The sequence below is a fragment of the Cygnus olor genome, chromosome 4 (genome assembly GCF_009769625.2).
Source record: "Cygnus olor isolate bCygOlo1 chromosome 4, bCygOlo1.pri.v2, whole genome shotgun sequence".
NCBI classification, from domain to species: domain Eukaryota; kingdom Metazoa; phylum Chordata; class Aves; order Anseriformes; family Anatidae; genus Cygnus; species Cygnus olor.
The window spans coordinates 39970574-39994827 of record NC_049172.1 but is presented as its reverse complement, the minus strand read 5'-3'; the positions used below and the strand labels follow the sequence as shown (position 1 = coordinate 39994827).

At 38.6% G+C, this 24254-nt stretch overlaps 1 long non-coding RNA gene across 6 annotated transcripts in view; it reads right to left on the bottom strand.

Moving 5' to 3' along the window:
* Positions 1–24254, bottom strand: part of LOC121069885 — a 139436-nt gene that overhangs the window by 103274 nt on the left and 11908 nt on the right. Inside the window, exon 1 of one of the 6 annotated variants that reach the window (XR_005819718.1) lies at positions 20787–20890. The exons of the other annotated variants lie outside the window; for them this stretch is intronic. This is a non-coding gene — a long non-coding RNA (uncharacterized LOC121069885). Of the gene's footprint in view, positions 1–20786; positions 20891–24254 lie in introns of those variants that run through there. 6 annotated transcript variants of the gene reach the window in all.

Genomic DNA, 24254 nt, shown 5'->3' with positions numbered 1-24254 from the left:
GGATATTCACTACATTTTATTAGGAAATGATATTTGCAACACATTTTGCAGGGTTTTCCTAATAGGTCTCTGTATTTAGGGGTTCATAACTACAGGATAAATTCCATTTCAGCTGGAACCTGGAAAACAGATTCTCCATTTAAGAGGGTGTTTGTTTTTTTTTTTTTTTGTGAGTCTCGAGAAAAAAGAGTCATTATATTAGGAATGGAAGTGCAGAGCTTATTACAGAAATGACATTAAAACTGAAGAGAGAAGAAACTCATTGTCTCTGTATATACACCAATAGGAATCCTGTAAGCTTTAGAACTTGAATGCTTTTCTTAAGAAATTAAAGATATACAAGCGTTAATTAGGACCAACAAAAAGGAAAAAACGAAGTCAACACATAATGAATTTCAGCTACTACAGAAATACATTTTATCCTGTCTGGTAAGCCTTAGGGTCACAGTGCAGTGAGCATCAAAAAAGAGAAGACCCGGTTTCCGCACGGTGTTTCAATAGATTCAAGATCTGTTAACTGCCTGCTCATCGATACTCTTTTGCGACAACTCCTTTAAATCTCAAGGCTAAAGACACTCTCAAATGCAGTGCATCATCAAGTACCAAATAATTCAAAAGGTCATGAGGAAAGTTATGCTCGAGTAGCGTTGTAACAAATAAGCAAGCCAAACAAGCAATAGCTCACCCACTTCCCCTTTCTGCCTCACTTAGCACCGTCCCTCCTTCCACACATGGGGGTTTGAAGCCTCAGATAATAAGAGCTGTCATGTGTTTATTAAGGTCATGAACATACAACACCTGGGTGATCTTGATATCCTTGGTACAACTCCTGATCTATATAAACTGGCCACACTTGTCTTTTTCACAGCATCAATACTACACATTTTATAATAGTGGCAATATTTGCACCCTTCCTAAATGTTTTAGACAGAGTGGGGAATTCAAACCTCTTCCATATTCACGTACCTGCATCACATCTTCCTGAAGACCTCAAGCATCATACCCTTGATTATTTATGCACCAAGTCACTAAGTATAACCTATATACTTAGAAGCCTCTAAGTATAACCTATAGCAGCTTTGTGAGTCTAATTCAGATAGGCTTTTATGCATGACAAACATTAATCAACTTCTAAATCTGGATGTAGAAGTTTAACTTAAGAAAAACATAGTAATTTAAGCCATGTTGTACACTGCAGTTATATTTTGTTCATCACTATCCATAATACTGTGTCATTAAGCACGTTTAATTTCACATAAAGCAGTCAAGCAGCGAACACCAAAGCCTTCCTCAGACATCATTTAACCCAGCAAGCCTCAGGCACCACTGGAAAAAGCATGCGATTTGAGAATAGAGCTGAATCCAAAGATAGCACAAGTCTTGAAATAGTTGATGTCAATGACCAAACACAACAGGCTTGTATTAATACAACAAAATTGTCATAGATAGTACTGATTTAGTATTATAGCAAGACATACCCCATAAAAGAACAGTATCTTGTGAGGTATGTGTTACTGAATTTTAAATCCATACATGGAATATAAATTCAGGCTCATTTGCTCTTCCATTACCCCCTTTTAATCTCCAAAGCAATCACCATAGCAAGACATGGATGCAAGACTGAGTGACTTCACCCCAACCCAGGAAAGTCTCTCCCCAACTCTTCTTCTGAAGCAATCAAACAGGCGTCCTTCAGCCTCGGCAGAAGGTGTAAGTGATGTTTAGTGCTCTGTCCCTCACAGGTCACTTAATCTCATCTGTCCTCAATCAAAACGACATACACTGAGAAGGTCAAAAAACTACACAACCCACACAGTCTTAATCTACAGCTTATTTTAGATTTCCGCAGACCCTGTGGGTTCATCTTTCAGAGCATGAAATGAGAACTACACAGCATCTACCCTACGTAGTAACAGAATTACTGAAGAAACCCTTATTTTCTTATTACTCTAGCAGTTACAGACCATCATTCTCACATAGCAACAGAAAACCATTAAAGCAGAACTCTCCATTGTCCGGCAACGATAAAGAAAAGTGCAGTTCATCTCTGAAGCGGTGTATCAATTGTCACTGAGCAGCGACAGCATAGAAAATGCTTTCCCGCGGAGTCCTGAGTCATCGGCCTGAACTTCTGCCACTTTCTTACATTAGGCATTTCCCTGCTGAGCACTTATTTGGCAACACAGTGAGAGAGAAACACGTTAGCCACAGGGAGAAAAAAATAATAAAACAAACACAAAAACATGGGGAAATAGTACAGAATTGTGTAAATATCAGAGACAAGGGCTGGAAACAGTCCTTGCCCCAGCATGAATAACACATGAGATGCTCTGTAACGTACTTGTTCGGGGGACTCCTCTGAGGATCCAGAAGTACTTGCTTATATCCAAGTACTTCAGGCTTTATATCTTTATTTTCACATGCTTATTGACCTGGCAATTTTTGTTTACTCGCTGTTTTCTTACAGCTTTAAGTATTAGGCAATAAAACCCTGAATGTATGAATTAGTTGTTTGGATCACTAGTTAAACTGAACCATTTCATATCAATGGAACTCAATTATTCCCTTTTAATATACCAAAAGAGATCTAACCCTTTAGTAATAAAGATTTCTTTCATCTTCTGAGCACGTAACTGAGTATAAACATCAAGCAGTTCCAAAAGACTGATCAAAGTGAAACTTTCCAGATGTTTTATTATCCCAGTATGTGTAGGTGCCTATAAGAATAACCAGTATTCCTGCAAGAGTCCCCCATCCCATTTCTTTAACGCAACAGACAAAAATGGACTACAGCAACAAGATCAGCACTTCCAAAAGTCTGCTGCTTTGATATTACTTGATTAACAGAGTTGTCAGTGAAGAAAATTAAAGATCACATGGGAAGAAAAGACTGGGAATGAGAATGAGTTGATAATTTTTAACTGGGGAAAAGTTAACAAGGAAGATACTGCAGAAACCTCTGCACTCGTTTGTCAAACCATATTCTTCCCCTGATTTGTAGCTGTTGTTTCTACCTCTTCAGTACAGTCAGGTGTGCCTACCTGATCTATACAGTCACTCCAGAACTTAGTCTGATCCAGTGAGCAGAGGCCGTGGGCATGCCAGCATTATCTGACAGCCTACAGGTTACAGAGTAAGTTATATGTGCCATTAGGTAATGGTCTGTTCTATAGCCCATGCTGAAATTTATGATGTAGTCCCAAAGAGAACCTACAAATGGGAAGAATAACACACTTTTGTGAGTGAAATTCATTATCAGGTCTCCAAACTTTTCAACAGCAATTTAAAAGAGAAGAGGCTGAATTAGAGAAGTTGATAAGAATTAAGCAGTTGCAAAAGTATGGCTCAGCAGTGACTTACATCATACGCATTCAAAACAACCCCCATCACAAGTTAACTCACCAGCAAATAATAGCCCAGTTAACTATGGCAGGAGCTTACAAAACATTCCGACAGCCTACAACTTAATTGAAACTTGCACAGTCAATGAAAGGCAGAGGGAGGAGACAGACAATACTGAGGATGTATTTGGTTTATTGCAATCAGCGTGAGCCATCATTCAAAAGTCAAAAAAGTCTTCGTAAGAGATATTGAAGAACTTTTTTTTTTTTGATTAGTACTGTTAACAAAACTATGCTCTAATCAGACACCGGAGTCTTCAAATCCCACCCACTCCCACCCTCCCCAAGCAGAATTGCTATCTCCCATTTTGATGGAAAGAATAGAATATCAGTCGTTCCTAGGAGGAGCTCATCTTTAGTGGATAAATTTGAAAAAGAAATGAACAGACACACCCATGGCACGCCACTGGAAAGTGCAGATCCCTCGGAAGCCTCCCAAATGCACGTGCTTTATGTCATGGTATTTACAGACCTCTGTCATCGTGGCCTCTGTGTCAACTTGAGCTTTCATAAGCTCTGTAAATTAATTCCGTATTATTATTGAAACAACTCCACCACAGTTTAGAGCTCAGCAAGTCTGTTAAATACTTTTCAAATATGCATAGCTAGTATATAATTTTATATTCCCAATCTGTGGCCTTGTCATGAGGACATGCAACTGCACTGCAGAGAAATCACGATTCAGATGATCACATCTCCTCCCACATTTCTCCCATTATGTGAAGAATAGAAATTGTTTCACCTGCAAACTTTTCTTAAACTGGTTTTGTAAAGTGTTATTAAGAGCTCAGCCTTTCAAGGCATGTTATCTGAAGAGAAAAAAGCAGTTCTGTTTTTTCAAGTTTTAAGCAAGTTTCCAGCCTTCTCTGTATGGAAACATGCTTGATGATAATGATTGTGGGTTAAAAATATGACAGAAATTGGTCTTTTTTTTAAAGGCTATTTTTACAGCCTCTTCTCTTTATCACTTTTCATACAGCAGTTTCATCGCATTACACACCTTGTAAGGAAAGACTAGCGTCACATCTTTAACCAATTCTTGTGCAACTTTTGATTTCTTTAAGAGATGTTCAGAGTACAGGTTCCTTTCCTATAGTACTTTATAATAACAAAGTAATATTTACAAGGAGGGAATGAAGTTCCTGCATTCCCATCTATGCTGAAACTCAAGGTCTTTTGTGAAGAAAGCTGTCTAAGTTATTATTGCCTGGTGAGCAAGCAGGGACAGGAAGATTTAGACCCAGAGAAGAGTAACAGATACGGCCTTCCATGAAATGCACTCATCACTAATTGATTCTGATCACTTTATAGCTCTGAAGGACCAAAATAATAAAAAATAATTTGAGTGTTACTCCTGAAAAAAATGATTGTTGCTTCTACATTACAAGACAACAGAACACATTAGTTACACATCTAATTTGTTATCATCCAGCCATGAAATCAAAAGTTGTAAGCATTAAGATCTGTTTTGAAGGACTTTTTATTTTTGAAGATATTAACAAGTTGCCTTCACCCATAGCATTACTAAATGTGCTACTGACTTTGAGTGAATGTGAAGGCCCCTCTAGAAAAAAAAAAGCAGTTGAAGATTTCATTATAGTAGGAAGGTTTTGTCAATGCTTGTGTTACAAGTACACAATTTATGTAAATAAACAGATATGCCTCCAAATGAGGTAACAAAGATTTCCTTATGATACATTTGCAACATTTCTTTTGGCATATGACCTGCTAGATTTTCACACTAGTGAGTTAATTTAAAAGAGGGCTTGTAGGGCTCTAGATTTTAAATATATCTCGAGATCTGGGGGATGTGGGGTTTAGTCTGGGGGAGAAGAGACCTCATCACTCTTTACAAATACCTGAAAGGTGGTTGCAGAGAGGAGAGCGTCAGTCTTTCATATCAGGTGAGACAAGGAAACAGTCCCAGGTTGTGCCGGGGAGGTTCAGATTGAGCATTAGGAAGAATTTCTTCACAGAGAAGGCAGTCAAGCATCAGAACAGGCTGCCCAGGGATGTAGTGGAGTGCCCATCCCTTGTGGTATTTGAGAGGCAAATGGATGTGGCACTAAGGGACATGGTTTAGGGATGGAACTTGGCAGGTCAGATTGATGGTTGGACCTGATGATCTTGAAGGTCTTCTCCAACCTAAACAACTCTATTCTATGATTCTATAAAATGACATACTGTCTTCAACACAGATGGACATGCTAGGCCTTGCTATCTCATCCCTCCGTCCCTTCCCAGTTGGGAGATGCTGTAGATACTGCATAGAATACTGGAAGCTGCTTAGTCACAAGTGTGGGATTTGTTATAGGACAGTGCAAGTTTTAGACAAAGCCCAAATGATGTTTTTGTTTAGACTTCCTCTACAACCTGTAAGGTGAGCAGTATTCAGCTTAGCTTACCTGTAATAACTCCCAAGCCCTCAGAGCTTCCTCTAAAAAGCAGTACCTCTACATTATGTTTTGCCTTAATTAAGACAGAGACTATAATGAATATTCATGGTAAAACATATACCTATCTTAGCAAGTTTGGGCATATTTTCCAGTTAATATGCTTATACATTAAGGGTAGAGTTCATTATCACATCACTATTTTTATGAGTTCTTTCTTTTAGGTTGCTAGTATAATGTGTCGATGAATCACGTATTGGGTCTTAGTGTCATTCTAGGTCAGTCTTCCTAATTAGAAACTACATCTCTTCTATCTAGACTTAAAACAGAAAAACAATATTAACTACTGAAGGCTTGCTATCTTACCGATCTTTTAAGTTCAAAGAACATTAAGTTATAATCAGAATACTATTAGTAATTCTTAAAGACACGGATTTGACACCAGTTAAGCTACTTGTATTGCTATCTTAGAGGCAAAAAATAAAAAAAGCTGATTTTGCTTCATCAACCTAAACTCTCTACATAGTCTGTTATATACCTATTAGATATAATAGGTATATAATAGACTACATACCTAAAGAGAAGTGACAGACTTGAACAAATCCCACCAGTTAGATACCCATCCAGAGATAGCCTTGCATTTGCAGTGGGTACATCCAAAGTTTTACCTTGCACATGAAAGAGACAGACACTTCACCAAGGGATGAAGAAATGCCTCTATCCTCTCAAGACAGAGACTGTAGAGCTACCTTTTGAGGACAGATGAGAAATACTTTTAAGCCAGTCAGAAGTTTTCTTTGAAGTATCACATATAAGGCTGTTCTTTTACCAAGGGAATCAAACCTTCAACTCTCCAGTGCAGACCTTTAAACTATCTGAGAATGGACCTGTCTGAACCACTTTTAACATTATGCCATTTTTTTAGTGAAAGAAACAAGCAAATTCCATTGCACAAAGATGCCAAATGAGGTTAGCTGGACCAGTAAGAAAAAGCAAGTGTGTATAGTAGCTTAGCAATAGGAATTCTTGAACAGACAATGTGTTAATATAGAGTATCTTTGCCACATTAAACTGAACACATACACAGTCTGCATATTTGGATGACAAATATACAGCTGGGAAACTCCTTAAACAAAACATTATAAATTGCTCACTGCATCATTCAAGCCATTTTCATAACGCATAAGAAGTGTAAAGTAGCTAGGTGCTCTGCTAGTTAGACCAAGCAAGTTTAAGATACATAGAAGCTGAGCTTCCAGGCAAAGTCAGAAAAGAGTGATCAACAAGGTTCAACACGTCAGGTTTAAAGCCTGTTAAGTAGAGTGTTTTTAAATCGTAATTATTTCCAAGTCAAAACCACCTTCATTTACATCTATTTTAGAAAAAGTGTTTTGATTTTTTTTTTTTTTAAACTCCAGCTAAAACCCCAAACAATACATTTGCTCAATTCTTGAGAGGGCAACAATTCACAGGGATTTTATGTAACATATTTTCAGTTTGTTTCTGAACATTTGTGAACTTTTTTTTTTTTACAGTCAATTGAAGTAGTATTAAGTGCTTCAAAAACATTACACATTTATGTATAAAAACAAACCTTAAAGTTAGATGATTTTTCTTAAGAGAACTGTAATAGAAGAACTGCATGTTTACCTAGTCCTTTCTGATAGCATTAACAATATGCATGTATAAAGGGAAAGCTTTAATACAGCACACACAAAGCTTTAAAATATATAAAGTGTTTTTTTTTTTTTTTAATGAAAATTGAGCAGTTCCATGTTTCAGGTATATGCACGTTCCACTAATCCTGTAGAGATTACTTCTGAAGTGCAGAATGTACATACATTAAAGTGTATCCTAGAAGGTAACTTCAAAAAATGGGAAGCAACTATTACAGCATAACTTGACATAAAGTTTGAAATTTATCAGCCAGTTAGTTCTACTCCTAAAGTAATGTAGTATAAAAGATTATATAGGGAAGGCTCATTACATTTCTTTTTTTTTTAAATTGAAAACCTAATATGGAATCAGTAAGTACCTAAATGAGGAAAAAAACATGCAGTAACTAATGTACTATAGTATGTGTGCATTGATTTTTACATGGGATATACTTTAGTGGTAATAATGTCTGGCACCTGACTACAAATCAATAGGAGACACTATTCTGCCTTTTTTTTAAATAAGGTAAACAATCTTTTGTTTAAATAGCACCATTAGAGCAGAGCTCCACATCTCAGTTTTGCTATTGTTTTCTTTGCTGATATTTTAAATAAGATCCTCATTGCAAACTCATTTTGCCAAGTGAACATGCAGTCTTCACACTACTTCTGTTCTTTTCAGAAGAATTACACTATCAAATTTAAAGCAAAACACTAACATCAGATGCACATGGGATAAAGCCTTCTCCATGCAAATATGCTTGAAGATTCATGTTTGCCATCACAGTTCAAATATCACAGTGCTATGCTTAGCAATTCTAAGAAAACAATGAAAGAAAGCAAAGAGATATTAGTTTAGATAGTTTCAAACCAATACATGAAGGGAAGGTTAAAGAAAGACTTGATGAGTTTCCTGAAAAGATGTTACTGAACATTTGTTGTGGTTTCACCCAGTAGGCAGCTAGGCACCACACAGCAATTCACTCACTCCCCCAGTCCCAATGCTACAGGGGAGAGAATTGGGAGAAAACCCAAAACATGAAACTCATGGGTTGAGATAAAGACAGTTAATAGGAAAGAAAGGGAGTGGGAGGGAAAACAAAGCAAGCAATCAAATGATGCACAATGCCATTGCTCACCAGGAGGAGATGGAAAGTCCTTAGCTCTGTGGGAGCACTGCCCTACAACAACTAAAACACCCCTGTGCTATCACCACTGTTCTCATCCTAAATCCAAAAGACAGCACCATACCAGCCACTATAAAGGAAGTTAACTATCCAGCCAAAACCAGAGCAATGTAAAAGAAAAAAGAAAGAGAGGAGTGAACATGTTTGTACTCAACCAAAGATCACTAAAGAATAAGCAGTACTTTCATTAGATCAAAAAATTGCTTCCTTATTAAAGCTAGGAAAAATCCCAGAGTTCAAGCAGTTTTAATGCAAAAATTATTAATCTTAACTCTTAAGATATTGAACCTTCAGAATTAACTCTTGGAGTGTCTCCATGCTGAAGGGAGCATGAGGAGTACCAGCACGGAACATTTTCTACCTTCACTAGCTGTTCCTTGGTAATTGCACAAGCATAAACCCATAATCTCACACAACGGAGTTTCAAGTCACCCTGTCACAACATACGAAAATACATAAAAAGCCAACTCCAAAAAGCTCTGCTGGAGCAAGTGGCAGATTCCATCCTGGGTCACTGCCTATGTAACTGAAACAAGGAAGGTCTGTGTTGACACCTGTGCAGTCATTTCAGGAGCTTGCAGGCTCAGCCTACACACACACAAAAAAGGATTTTTTAGACTTAAACAAAAAAATATATAACTTACAGTCTATAAGTTCTCAGAACCCCATGAAAGTGAGAGAAATAAAAGTTTGCATGAGTAAGAGTTGTAAGATATATAGAAATCCAAGGACTACTACGGCACATGCAAGAGATAATTTTCCTTATATAAGGAAATTTTGCTTAAGACTTCAGATCAGAACAGTTTCGCCATTACTATGGCATGCTCAAAGCTATCCAGACAGGAAAACAGAATACTCTAAGATTCCTGATACTGATAACACAGCACATTTTAAAAGGAAGGCATAAAAAACTGGGAAAAAAAGTGTTGGCTTAATTCAAGAAAAAAGTCTGAACGGTCTTTCTCCAAATCACTTACAGTCCATTTTCTGAGGCAATACCAGGCCTGCTTCCAGTCTTCTCTTATAAGTAGCCAAATAAACATGGCAGGTAACTTACAATCCACTGTCGTTACTACATGACTTAATGTACAGAACAAAGCTAATGAAAATAACACATTTTCTATTGCTCATGATGTGGCTGGAACTTCAGTAGTTTTAGCATAAAGCAAACTAATAGGATTTTGTGTGTTTAGGTGATTTTTCTAATAGTATAAAAATTAACACAAGGACCTTTAACAGAAGGTATGTACGTAACCTCTGTAAAGGTTGTTTGTTTTTTTTTTTCCCCCTGTGTATTAGCAGCATTGTTTGTTCTAGAACATCTCTAGACCAACCAGCTGGTTCTCTTACATAACAAACAATTAGAGTTTAAAGGCTATTTGGGACCTACAGATCCCATTTCTCTCAGGAGGAACTACAATCAGTTCCAGCAGGAAAAAAAAAAGGAAAAATCTGTGATCTAACTTCAGATTTTTTTTTACCCCACAAACACTGCTGAAATCAGCAATGTTAAAACTTATTTCTATGGAAGAGAAAACTTCATTGTTTTACTGTATAAAAAGACTTCTAAGCACAGAAAGAATACACGTAGAAAAAAGCACAGAAAGATACATGTATCTTTATGTTAAATCGGAGACCTAATCCTAGGAAATCATCATAATGTGAAATTCTACCTTAATAGTGAATATTGAAAGCATTCAGCAAGTTCCAGCGTTTGACTTGCTATTTTTAACCAGGAAAAATGTGTGATCAAGCCCAGCACCACTTGCCTTTTTTGAAAATTGATTGCTCTGTCTTTTCACTGGTAAAAAATATGCCATCCTAACTCATTTACATAAAAATCTGGAACCAAGACAGCATAAAACTCAGATGCAGAACAGCAAATCTGTGTTTGAGTGACCTTTATGTCTAATGTGCCCACAAAAAACTACTAACAAATAAAAGCTTTTTCAGGGCTGTCAGGTTTCACTGACAAGTTTAGAAAGAATAAATCAAGATGCAACAGAAAGAGGTAGTATTTTGATAGGAAAATATAAAACAAAGAGCACTCTTCAGAATGCAGGTTAGAGAGAATCCAGCCTTACGCCAGCTCTGATCTGCTTGGTTTAGTATCCAAGTAGCTGAGACACTAATCATTTACATTTCAAATAAAAACTGAAGCTTGCTGATGATCTTCCACAGAGCGTGGGTGAGAGTGCGTAATTCTGCGTGACCCGTACCCATGGAAGCAAGGAAGCACCTTCAGAGCCCACCCTCCTTGGCATCATTCATGCTACTTGAGCACTGCCTTTCCTCACCTGAAGTTGTCACATTTACCAAGAGAAAACCAACTCAAACAGAGTAAAAAAACTGCTTCACAAGGTCACTGGTACACCACTTTCCAGCAATATCAATACATCAAATGGAACTGAGTCTAGAAAACTTGTACAAACTACAGCAGGTTTCTCACCTGCATAAGAAGAAATGTAGAGGAAGAGTGGAGCATTTCCAGCTGGCGTGCATCTCTGCTTCACTGATTATTTCTGGAAGTGCTATCAGTGGAACCAAACCAACAAACGAATGGTCAAACTGTTGAGGTTTGTCTGTTCTTTTCAATTTGTAACTTCACCTAGCAATTCATTTCTCAAAGGAAGAACCAAGTGCCTAACTCCCAAGTTTCACTAACTTTACCTTAACACTTTTGAAAAAAAAGCACAGTTTAAGAACAGAAAACTTGTCAAGTGGGCCCAAATTGTCAATCCATTTTTCTTAAGACAACATTTCTAAAAACAGCATTTGGTCATGCTTTTTGTTGAACTTTAAATTGGCATCCAGTTTAGCACACATCTGAGATAGGTCTGTTTTGGTTCAGTTTCTTGGCAGGTTTCTCCGTTGCTTGATGCTTAAAAGCAGATCACATGAAATTAGATCTCAGAGGCTTTCCAGGAGAATGAAACTATGTCCGAGTTGTTCTCTTTAGAAGCACGGTTCTTTGTCAGACAACGCAACATCGTATCTCCATATGGGGATAAAGAAGGCCACTCATTTTCCCTATTGCTCTAAAAGTATTAATTTATTATTCAGAATTCTTAGCTGGAAAGCTTCTTTTCCTGTACACTAAGAAACTACATATGAATTGATATAAACAGATTAAAGTAGACCAACAGAAGAACACAACCTTTATTTCCTCCTTGGTTTCTTAATAGCTTCCAAAGAAAGCCTTTATTTGAGCCTATTCCTGCCACTGACAGCATAAGGCTGGACTTCTGAAACTTCAGAGTCCTATTAAAGTAAATTGGGACAACAGCTGTACCTATTTTCTCCACTGCAATTTTAAGTTCCAGTCCTAAAATAGAGTGCAAGTATGGTGCCTTATCTTCCCCAACTCAAGAAGCCCCTCAGTCAAAAATAGCCTTAGTGGACTCCATATCCACTTGAAGGATAAATGTTAATATTTGTTTTATCCAATCTGCCTTCCTCTAACTTCACTGCATTTAAAGACTACATCTGTCTAAGTAATCATTTAAGTGTATTTTTAAATAAAAGAGGCTTTTTTTTTTTTTAAAAAAGGTGAACTTCTAAACTTTGTTCTGACTCCATGGAAGCAACCAAAACAACATTCATTTTTCCTCTCCTTCACATCTCCTTTTCTTTCACAAGAGTATCCTTTTTGGTTCCCAAAGTACTGTTCATATTCTGAAAATGACCTTTTATTTCAACAGGTCTATTGGCTCCACTACTTTCAGAAACTAAGGTTTTCTCCGTGGCTCAACAGTGACTATTTTAATATTCTCTTCAGCCTCTCTTCATTGCAATACTAATAAATGCATTCAGGTTTACGATGAAGAGAGATTGTACCAGACAAATGGCAGCAAGGTTACAAGCTCAGGCTTGTGACCTTCTGAAAGCTTGTTTTTCAGAGCTGCCTGATGGGGTGAACATTCCAGTGATGTTATTCATTGAAACAGGAACTCCAAATATTATCCTCGTCTAAACAATGTCATTTTACCTTGACAACACATCATCATCCGCTTTCTTCTGTTCATCTCATAGGTCAGGAAAGAAGGCTGAACAATCTATCAGTCACAAATCCCCAATTTTAATGCCGATATTAATTGATATTCAATTTCCATTAATATATATTTTTAATATTATACACACATACATATGCAGTGGCATTGAGGCACAAAGGCTAAATATATCTGTCAGATGTAGACCTGAACTGGGATATAGATATAACATTTTCAACTACAGTATGAAACACTAGTGAATTATACTTCGCTAATTCTTGATTTTTCTAAAGCCTTTAAGCCATTTAACTATTACAAAGTAAACAGCTTAATAGCATTTCCAGTTTTATAGTTCATTTGACTTCAGTTTGCAAGAGTTAAAAAAAAGGATTATGTCATATAGGTTCATTTACCCTGAATACTGCAGACCCATAATGATTTGCATGCTTTCTTTTCAAAAGGGCTATCTTCAATTTGGATTATACCCCACAGAGCTATACAAGGTGTCCTTCCATGTGCTAATCTCCCTCTCTGTCAGAGATTTTACCTCCAAGATATTCCCTGGATGGCAGAAAGGGCCCACTGTCATTTTGTCCCCCACTGAGAAAGCTGATGCTGATACACTTTAGATGCATGCATGTTTCTTATTTGGGTATTGATGCCATCCAAACAGCAAAGCTGCCTAATAGAACTTCAGGTATTCCACTTTTCTCTCTGAAAAGCAGACATATTCAGTCCTTACACACTAAAGTGCCACCTTTGACTTCCCAGAAAAGATTTCGAAATTCAGCTTGCTTCAGCAAAGAGCATTACAGGGTACGTCTCCAAGCAAATTAATAACAAACCAGGACTAGGAAAATAAGGTCACAATGTCTTCAGATTTGAATAGGATGCTTACAGCTTAGATTCTTGTGTTAATATTTTCTTTGAAGGCATGCTTTTAATTAACTATGGTAGAAAGAAGCGGATGCACCAGGTATGGACAGCAAGTTTCATGTTCCCCTATGTGCTGTATATTAGAGAAGTGAACAAAGTGAACAGAACAAGTGAAGAGTGTGGCTTTATGGCATCCTTTTTAGCTAATGCCTCTCCAGACCACTGAAGGAAGCTCACGCTAGGATACAGAGTGGATTACGGAAGTGGTATCTCCATCCGTTGAAGTGTCCCAGCTCTCTATAGCTCTCCACTAAATCCACCAGGTATCACCAAGGAAAGTTGCCAAGCTTGTCCTACAAAACAGGGGACCACAAAAAGAGCAGAACACTTATCTACTTCATCTTCCTCTAGATTAACACAAGTTTTACAATATAGCTCCATGTTAACTTAGGTATGCATTTATATCACTCCTAGTAGACAGGCATATATTTTCTAGTATGTTCAGGTAAGTGGCTGCGTAAACTGCTAAGTGATGCTCTATCACGTTATTAGTATATTTCTTAAGGAGGACTTTTTCTCCCCTTTCAATGTTAACATAACCTTTTGTTGTAGTTTTTTTAAAGTAACCAGCTGCTTCCTAACAGGATCTAGTTTATAACTCAACTGGTATGCCATAAAGGTATTTCTTTAAAACATTAAAATTCAGTGAAGCTTTACCTGTGGACACTTATCTTTTAAAACTACTTTTTATCCGTCTGCATCAACCCTACGCCTGTATGGCCTTGAACTGATGTAGTTAGGCAGTATCTCTGCTCGCAGTCATATCCCATACAAAGGAGCCTGTAACTGAGCAATGGGAATAAATGATATCTGGGACATTCCAACAATGCAGAGAGACTCTAAAGATCAGGAGGTAATAAACATCAGCAAATTCACTGTCTGTGTCTCAGTGTAAAACAGCACAGAAAGCCAGTGAAAAAATCCTACAAAATAAGCAGCAGGGCATATATGCAGAGATGTCCCCCAAGTAAACGGGGTTAGGCAACTCCGTTTGGGATCTGAGCTCTTCCCATCCAAATATCACATTCTCCAAGTCTGTCATTTAAAGACAACTGGAATGTTAAATCTGATCTGCTAATACGACATTTTCTTGTTCTACCAGAGGAAGATCGTTTTGTTGTCCAAAACTGCAAAATTTAGAGCGTTATGGCTAAGAACAACCCTTCATAAAACAATCTTTTAAAGTGAAATTAGAAGTATTTAGTATCGTTTAAGCAAGCAACTCTTGCCAAGTGGCTGACAGATCAGAATGTTGTGCAGTACACTTGACAGAAAAGCTAGCATAGCAACAAGAAACCAACCCAAGATTTAGTACTGAAGCAATTCAAGCACTGCCAAAAAGGATTGCACAAAAAGTGCACATTTTAACAGGGCTTTTAGGATTTTCATTCATGCATACCTAGAATCCCACAGTTAAGGTCAAGCACCCTACTGTTTCGTGAGCTCCTCAAATTTAGCCTTAAGACACATAATTACGCTATCTTTAGCTATAACAAAAAAATCCATATTTTAAAAAAGTAGGAAGATAACTAAAAATAAGGAAGAACAGACCCATCACCCCCAAATGCTTGGGAACAATAAGAGCGTAGTATGACTACCATGCTTTTACAGAGCCACTCTAATCTGAACAATTAGAATGTTTTTCCATAACCAAGTAGTTTTTTTTCTGTTTATAATTCAAGGGCTCACTGCACTTACTCCACTTCCCGTTCCCACTCAGCCCTCTCCTTCCCCAGTTGTGAACCAAAATACAGGCACATCATATTGTTCTGAAACCAGTTAGATTACCACGATTAGTCATTCAGATGTATATTGTTTTGCAGTGTCTGTATTAGGCAAATGCACTGATCCTGCACTTAAGTATTTATATAAATGCAAATGTATTCATTGGGACATGGTATAAACTGAAGAGGAAAATATAAACATTTTGGTGATTACAACAACAAAACATATAAACGTGAGGCACTGAATACAAGAGCAACAGAGACGGAAATCAAATTAGCTTAAGGGCTTAACTACACCCTTGGAATGAAATAGTATGCATTGTGGCAGACACAAAGCAGACTCTGACAAGTCTAATTAATGAATAGAATTCTTGCGTCTTTTACAACGGACCTTTAAACTGATCCTGCTCAGCAGGCTCAAAATGATTTCACTGGGGGGTACAGGGGCTAGTGAGCTGGAATAGCAGCTGTTTTGCCTAGCTCACCTCCCAGCATACCAGAATTCCAAGGAGTTTTGTACCACCTGCTAGCATCCCTCTCACCCCTCCCCTTAAAAAAAAAAGATATCAATCATAATATCCAAATGCAAATCCAGAAAACAGTTCACATCTCTATGCATGCTGTCTAACAAGCTTTCAGATATACTAACGTGGGTTTCATGGGTCTACTTTTCCCTCCCTGATCTCGCCCAGGCACACATCAGGGAAGTAAAACCTTCACATGTTCACAAATCCCCATATTGATAACTATCTAAATGCAGGTCTGTGAGGAAGAATTTCATGCTTAAGTCTCCATTCACCTATCAAACATTTCCTGAACCCCATAAAAACTGCTAAAGTGAGACAGGTCATCTCAAGTTTATTAAAGCATCTGTGTGTTCCAGCATGGAGTTCAGGAATCTTGAATGCAACATTATTCAGCCAATTTAACAAGATTAGCCAGCCTGCTTTTTCCACTTTCTGTCATTTCTTCCATAACAAGCTAGCTTGTAGTTAAGGGAAGCCAAGCTCTTTTAAAGCTTTATTCTTTCACAGCCAGTAAAGTACAGCATTTACAATTGGGAGCTATCATGTCAGAAGCACTGTAGTTTCTCACGGGTCATTCAAAGTGTGCTACACAAACCAAAAACAAGAAAATAGAAAGGAAACCAGAAAGAAAGGAGACTAATTAACAGTTCTAAATTTTAGTTAAACTCTGTTCAACCTTCTGCTTCTCAGATCCAGCTAGACAGCTAATAAGCCTTGTGGAATTCTGCCTCTTAATTAACACACAATTATTTCTCCAGAAGGATTAGAAGTTGCACCAAATGTTCAAGAAGTCAGTTTCCACAGCTCAAATTAGATTACTGCCTACATTTGGGAGCAAAGGTTACTGCTCCATATTCTATTTGTAACAGACTTGTTTAAAAAAAAGTGAACACATCCTTACAGAAGAAGGATGCCTGCATTTTCATTGCGCAAAGCCTCCCTCTGTGTAAACATGTAATATTCCCAGGCAATAATTCAGTTGTTTGACAGAATGATAACAGCAATTAATGTATATCTTGGATGCTTACATTAACTGTTTGAAAGCAGAACAATCTGTGAGCAGCCACCTTTCTGAAGGCCAATCCAACATCTTTGCAGGCCAAGGCCCCAGACTCCCAGCTCCCTAGCAGGGGGCTGATCAGCACAAACAAAAAAATCTAAGCAAAGCCAAACCAGCTGCTCCAGCAGATTACCCCACTAACTTCCAGTGGGGACCACATATTGTAATGCAACTATGAGCTATGTAAATGGCACCTCTCCTATGGCAGTCCATCTTCTTTGTTGGCTATTAGTCATTCCTTGACTTTTGGCCAAACACAAAGGCTGTTTTTAAGTCCTGCCTCAGTTTTATGAGCCTTTTGCACAGCAGAAGGTGCAAGTTTTTCCAAAGGCAACATAGAAGCACTTGTCATTAATGCAACAGTCCAAACAGAGTCCTTTCTCTTGCTACTTTTTTCCCTATCTACAGCTGTCCTCAAGCCAACACCAACTATTCTAGTCTTATGACCTTCCAAATTTCTTCCTCAGTAAAAGAGCAGAAGCACCTCCCTTCCTCTAAGGGGGCTTCCTTCTGCTCCTTTTGGCTGCAACTCTGCCATCCAGGGCTGATTTTTCGTGACAATTTAATACATATTATCTCAATGCATCACTTACAGTGCACCAAACTGGGAACGTTTAACAAAACTAACAGATTAGGCCAGCTTTAAACTTAAAAAGCTTTACTAAACTCATTCAATTGGCAACAGTGTGCTAATAATTAGTCCTTTTTCTTGTTAAAGATTTTTAGTCCAATTCAGAGCTGTCTGCCTTTCACACCTCTATCCTAAATGAGCTGCAAGTTAGCTCCGTGGTATGCATGCTGATTGTGGTTCTTGGTTGCAGGGAAGGTGACCAGGTCTGACCAACAGCAAGAAGAGTGAGAAAAACAAGAATTTGTTTAGGATTGCCTTCTCTTCTCTGCTTTTTAATTTCATCTTTGATGTTTCTATCTGACTTGCTCATTACACTCAGGCCCCTCCAAAAAGACCTTACGTGCCTCCAACACTGCCTAATTTCGTTTTGCCAGTCACCCTTGTGCGTTTGGTCATTTTATTTTTCAACTCTTTGGTATTTGGATGTTTCCTACATGTAAGTATACTATCTTCGTCGCCCCACTGCTGGTCACGTTGCTCACATACATATATATTGTATAGCTATGCTATCAGTGCTACAAAACACTCAAACTGGTTTTGGCTATACCATTTTAACATGTACCCATCTTGGTTGAAGGCAACCTAACATTAATCATATTCCAATTAATGCACTTATAATTCAGAGGTGTCAGGGCTTTGCTTTAGCTACACCTACACACGCAACTCCAAGACTACATGGTATTCTACATGTGGTAGAAAAGGGTTTATTCTACATCATGCACTGTACGTAGATTACCTTCATATAGGCAAAGAATGTTTCACGTGATACGGATAAAAAGCCAAAAAAGAACCAGGGTAAAAAGAATTTTTTTTTAAGACGATTCAAAGAAAAACAACCTTTAGATGACAGTTTTGAACGCAATATGTTATTTCTGATGATACATTCTAGACGGAATTGAGGACTGCTACCATATTTACATTACTAACACTCAAGAGTTCTCCCTGCGTAACCCTGATATGGTCTGCTGTTTTCCAGTATTAGCACCCTCACACTTTATTACAACCACAGACTCATTCTTGATACCCACAGAACAGTAATAACGCTTGGTATATCTTGTATATCTTGTCTATGACCAACCTGTGTGATAAGTCACGGTAATGCTAAGCAAGCAAAAAATGCTCTTTTATACTATTTCTATTTTGGCATTGGTTGCTTTATTTCTTTGTAATGTCCCACATATATATGCATTTTGCAAACAGCTGCTATTGAAGAAAAAAAGTCCTAGGCCCACATTTTGCAGGCTGTTATATAACTAGTCAAAAATGTTTGAGATACTAAAACACTGTTTGTTCCTCCCCCTAGAACATAGGCATGGCATTCAGATAACTTTGAACGTTCAAAACAGAATAAAGGAAAAACTGGTTCTTGGCAAAGAAGTGAAACAATATACACTTATTATTTTGATCAAATTAAATGCATGCTTTCCACATAATGCTACTATGGTTGATTTTTACACATTTTTGTTTCTACTTCAACAGCATTATTGTGGCCTGCCAATAAAGCTTAAGCTTAAAGTCCTGAACCTTTATTAGTTTGTCTAGAGAGATACCCAGAGTTACTTTGAAGCCTCTCTGTACACGCGTTCACAGCTAGTATATGAGAATGACCTCTGAAAGATGCTGTATACTTTGACCAACTACTTATCAGTAACATCCTGAAGGCCATAACAGGTGTTATCATCACAAACGTCTCCCTTAAGGATTGCCAATCCACACTTCTGACTACTTTCTGCTATCTTGTTTGTTCAGATGAACTTGCTCTTCTCTCCCTTTCTGTCTGTGCATGGCAAACCCACCGCTGTCACATTTGGCCTGGCCCATTACACCACGAACATCAAATGCCCCACCTCAGAGGGAAAGAATTCATTCATATAAGGTATCAACTCCACACATATGCATACATAACTAGAGCTATCACTTCTCCAGATGATGAGGCAAGAAATAAAGGTGATGTTTCCATGCACTGAGAAGTCAAGTACGAAACATTTCCCCCTGCCTTACATGACAGGGGCTTTAGACAGGGAGAAGCTCCTGAAAGCAGATATAGAAATAATCGTATTAAATGGCTCCAAAATTTAATGGAAACACAAAGCAGAACCCGTAGAACAGAGAATCATCCTCTGTCTGAGCCCACATCTACCTCCAGCTGTGGAGATTCAAGCAAAAAAAAAAAAAGTAACTAAAATAGCTGTTTGGATGTCAACTTTCAAAATAACCAGAGATACACACTTAAAATGCCCAAGTAAAACCCAGGACTCACTCACTCACTCACAGCAAAACCCAACACCTACTCCACTAAGCCACTAGACCAAAAGTATTGCCCATGCAATTAAAAAAGCCACACACACAACCAATAAATCACCTAAGCCTGCCATAAAAACAGAGTGTAACTTACATTCCCTAACCCTGTCCCTAGCTCCCCTTCCTGCCTCTGTCCTTGACCCTGCTAAGGCCACCAGAGCCTGCTGACTACAGGCCAGCCACTGTGAGTATACATCCAGCCTGCTGTAAAGCTACAAAATTACACTTCGGGAGCCCTGGAGATGCACCCAGCAAGGTTTTCAAAGTTCAGTGCCTGGAGAGGCCTTACAGCACAGCAGAGGCGTCCCTGCTGGAGCTGTCGGCAGAGTTTCCAGCCCCCAGGCTGACCTCCCCATGGCACCACACTCACCCAGGCACTCCTGGCAGCCAAGCCCCACATCCCCTTCAGCTGCCACAAGTACCTGCGTGCCAATTCTGCCACAGTTTCTGATACTTGGTCACCTGCCACAAACGCAAGAGAGGTGGATCAAGCCAAACAATTGACTAGAGAAGGGGAAAAAAAAAAAAAAAGCGTGGATGGAAGTCATCCCTGGGGCTCACCCCTTGAGAGGTATATTTTCTCTTCAACACACACAGCCAGCAGCGAGGACCATTTTTGGCTGAGAGAAAGCAAACTCTGAACCAAATATACTGGGCTGAGAGAGGCTGCACATCTCCCAGGGTTTATAATCTTCCAGGTGATATAAACCCCAGGCCACACACTGGGGAGACAGGACACTTTTGAGCAGCTGGCTACTGGGGACAGGCACTGCCACCTGCACTGGGTCTTGCCACATCTCTCCTGGTTGCTGTTATCAAACATCTCCCCAGGGTGCCCCTGCCTCTAAGCCAGTCACCTAAATAAACAACACCAACATGGAAAAATATACAATCCAAAAATAAATACATAAATCTTTTAAAATTATTTTTTAAAGGGAAAAAGAATCATAGCTGGAAATCTAGCTAGGCCAGCAAGACCTACCAGATAGGGTTACCAGAGCTGAAAGAGATGGTAAAAGATGGCAACACCAAAAAGCAGCCTCATGGAACTAGAGAGATGAGACCTTTCCTCCCACCTGATACCTACCTAAAAACCAAAACCTTCCTTCCCCCACTCCAGGTGCCTCATCAAGGTTAGCTCGCTAGTAGCTTATTAAATCCCAGCTACATTTCATGTGTGTTGATGAATAAATAATTACTTTATACTTTCCAGCTGTGTGTATTCCACATGCAGAGTGTCTTTGTACCCGGCTACGGGCACCCAAAATACCCCAGAAGTGGAGCAATAACCACCTAACCTGCTGTCTGATGGTGGGGGGGGGGGGGGAAGTCCCTTTCCCTGATACAGAAACTGTGTTTGGCCAGGAGCTTGTCAGCGTCTCCATTAAATGTACCTACACCCTTCACGTACATGAGAAACAGCTGAAACCATGGTGGGCCATCATGGCCTCAGCCATGAGCCAGGCCCCAGCAGTGTTTGTCCTAGCGTTGCTTCCCGTGCAAAAGTGGGGTGCCAGGCTCCTCTGTGCCTTGGATGTCTGCCCAAGCACTGATTTTACTTCAGCCCCAGACTGCAGCATAAATAAATGAAAAACCTGGGGGAGGGAGGCACGCATAAGTAACAGGTGTGAAGGAAATTTGGTGTAATAGGTGTGAAGGAACATGGATATGGTGGCTTTGGTTGCCATATAGAATAGAAATAACTACTGTGAACTGATGGCTGCTCTAGAGGTTTTTAAATTATGTGTATATATATGCAAATTAGGCTCAACTTCCGGTTCTTCTTTATTTTTAAACATTGACCAGTACCTTCATTTAATTACATATGCTTTTAAAATACTGTTCATAAAACCTTATTAAATTTCGATGGTACCTTGTGGGTGCCTTCCCATTAACATTTCTTAGACTTTCCATATAGTTATGATTTATAGCCTTATTCTGCAACCGCCCATCTAAGGGATTTTGAATTCACTAAGACAATCTGCATGAGTAAATGTTACTCATGTACATTAGTGGTTTCTAAGTCAGGCAATTAACTTACAAAGGTTTGCAGGCTTTCTTCATTTTTTTCATACCATAGTCAGACACAGTATTAATATATCCAGTACTGAGTCTAATAAGAATTCCATTACCTTCTGGGGTTAATAATGAACGCAGCAGGGACAAAATCAGTATCACTGTATTAACTATCATTAAATAGGGTACCTAAGCATCAGCATCATAGTGAGTGAAAAGCTAAGTGTATATAAAGAAATTTGTATTTGCCTACTTACCTCATGAAAATTCTAACTTTACCATTAAGCCTTGGATTTGAAAATTAGTAACACAAAAATGTATTGTGAATGATGAATTAAACTGAACACCAGTTCCATGCAACTGCAGAAATTTACTGTGAATTCTGAAAACCACAAGTAAACTTCATTTCATCCAGAGTTTCAAACAAGTATTTTAGAATTATATATATTTTTTCCATTAATGCAAAAAACTTGTCTGAATAAATTGATTTTAAATATGGAATTCTCTGAAAAAAAATTAGTGTAAGTACAGCCATTTCAACTTAAAAACTGAGTCCATACTACATATTATAATAGCCAAATTAAATTTTACTGCACTCCTTCATTAGCAACATGCATCCATGTAATTAAAACACACTTATCAAATTGGAAGCACATACTATGGCTGGTCTTGCAAAAGTATGTTGTAGAGAGTTCAAGGCATGTTCCCCACTGGCTAACCTCAGGCACTTAATTTAAGTGTTTGGGTGGACAAGTAGGCTCTGTACAATCTGTCAAGCCAGCAAAGAGAGACAAACCCAAACCACCTAAGTCTGAAGTCATCTCCACAAATGGCAAAATGATGGCAGAATCACATTATGGAGGATGGAAGGAAAATCAGAAAATACCTCTGTTGTCAGGAGGGAGTCAAGTATATGGAAACAAAGTAGAAAGGGAAAGAGGATACACAGGTAGCTGAAGAAGACAAAAGAAGGAGAGAAAAATGTCTGCTGTAGTCTTCTCCGACTTTCATCCCCACAGTTGAAAGCATGAACCCACAGGTTGCACAAGGCAAACAACCCAAACGTAGATGATACCTATATTTCTGCATGGCTCTTCCCTGCATTCTTCCATTAAAGCTAGATGGTGGAAGGAGTGGCACCACGCAAGCTCCAGTTAACCTCAAAATGCAGAAGTCTGCACAGTTCTGGTCTGAGAAGGTTTATTTATGGCTGACACCCCCACACACATCCCCTTGGGAAGACCCACTATTGCTGTGACAGGCTCTGCTCCTAGTAACTGGCAGCCACTCCAGTTTTAAAAGTAGTCCTGCTGTTCTTAATGTGAACCACATACCAACGTTGCTATTAGTTATAGTTGGCATTTATTAGCAGTTTGAGATACAAGACAGTCCAAGTGCTTGGAAAGCACAGCCTCTTAAGATAGGTTTCTTTAGAAGAAATTGACGTAACACAGTGGAGAAATACAATAAGACTTTGCTTGCAGCTTTGTAATTTGATTTTTCTGAGGGTTGGATCAACAGCCAAGATACGCAGAACAATAAGATAAACTTTCTAGGACCAGACCTAGACCATCCTTGAATACTAAACATCTTTTAAAATACTCCATTAAAATGAAATAGTTTCATAAGTATCACAATTTATCTTCCCACATAAATGAGAACAAAATTATTTTTAAACAGCTTGCAAGCAAATTTTTCTCCTCCTTCAGAAGCAAGGGGGGCTGAGGACTTTTTGAACAAACAAAAGCATTGACAGTGAACACCTGCAAGCATCTGTAGCCACATGTATTACTCATTTACATCTTTATTTTTCTCCTTCAAAGTAATTAAAACCTCCCTTTTGCTGGAAGGCCTGCAGGAAAACATTGTGGGGAAGTTCTTCTGAGGGACGACCAGGTCCTGAGGTGAACCAGCACCCTCCAGGTCCTTCATCGGCACCATTCTCTGTCGCGCTGCTCGCAGTGTAACCCTGCCAGTAAACCTCTCTTTGCCTGGTCCCAGCCAGCACGAATGTCACGTGGAAATGCATTTTTCACTGTTCAAGGGACTGAAACTCACTTTGTGCCCTTGAGGGGCTGGCTCACCAGACTGATGTCCAGCCTGACTGACCAGGCCCAATTTCTTCTCTAAGAGTCAAGCTGTACTTTCGGTAAGTGCAACTAAATCTGGGAGATTATAACTATATATCTGTATGTCCATTCAAATAATCTGTTCCTGGACTGTCAGCAATAATAATTATCTAAGAATTACCAATTAAATCATACACTTTAAATTGTTTTCTAAAACCTGCTATTTTCACCTGAGAACTTTGACAGTGATTCTGTCATTACAGCTCATTATCACCTTCAGCATCATCGCATCCAAAATAAGTATTATGTTTTCACTTGGTCATTCACAGGACTAAATGTAGTGGTGGGATTACAACTTCATATTC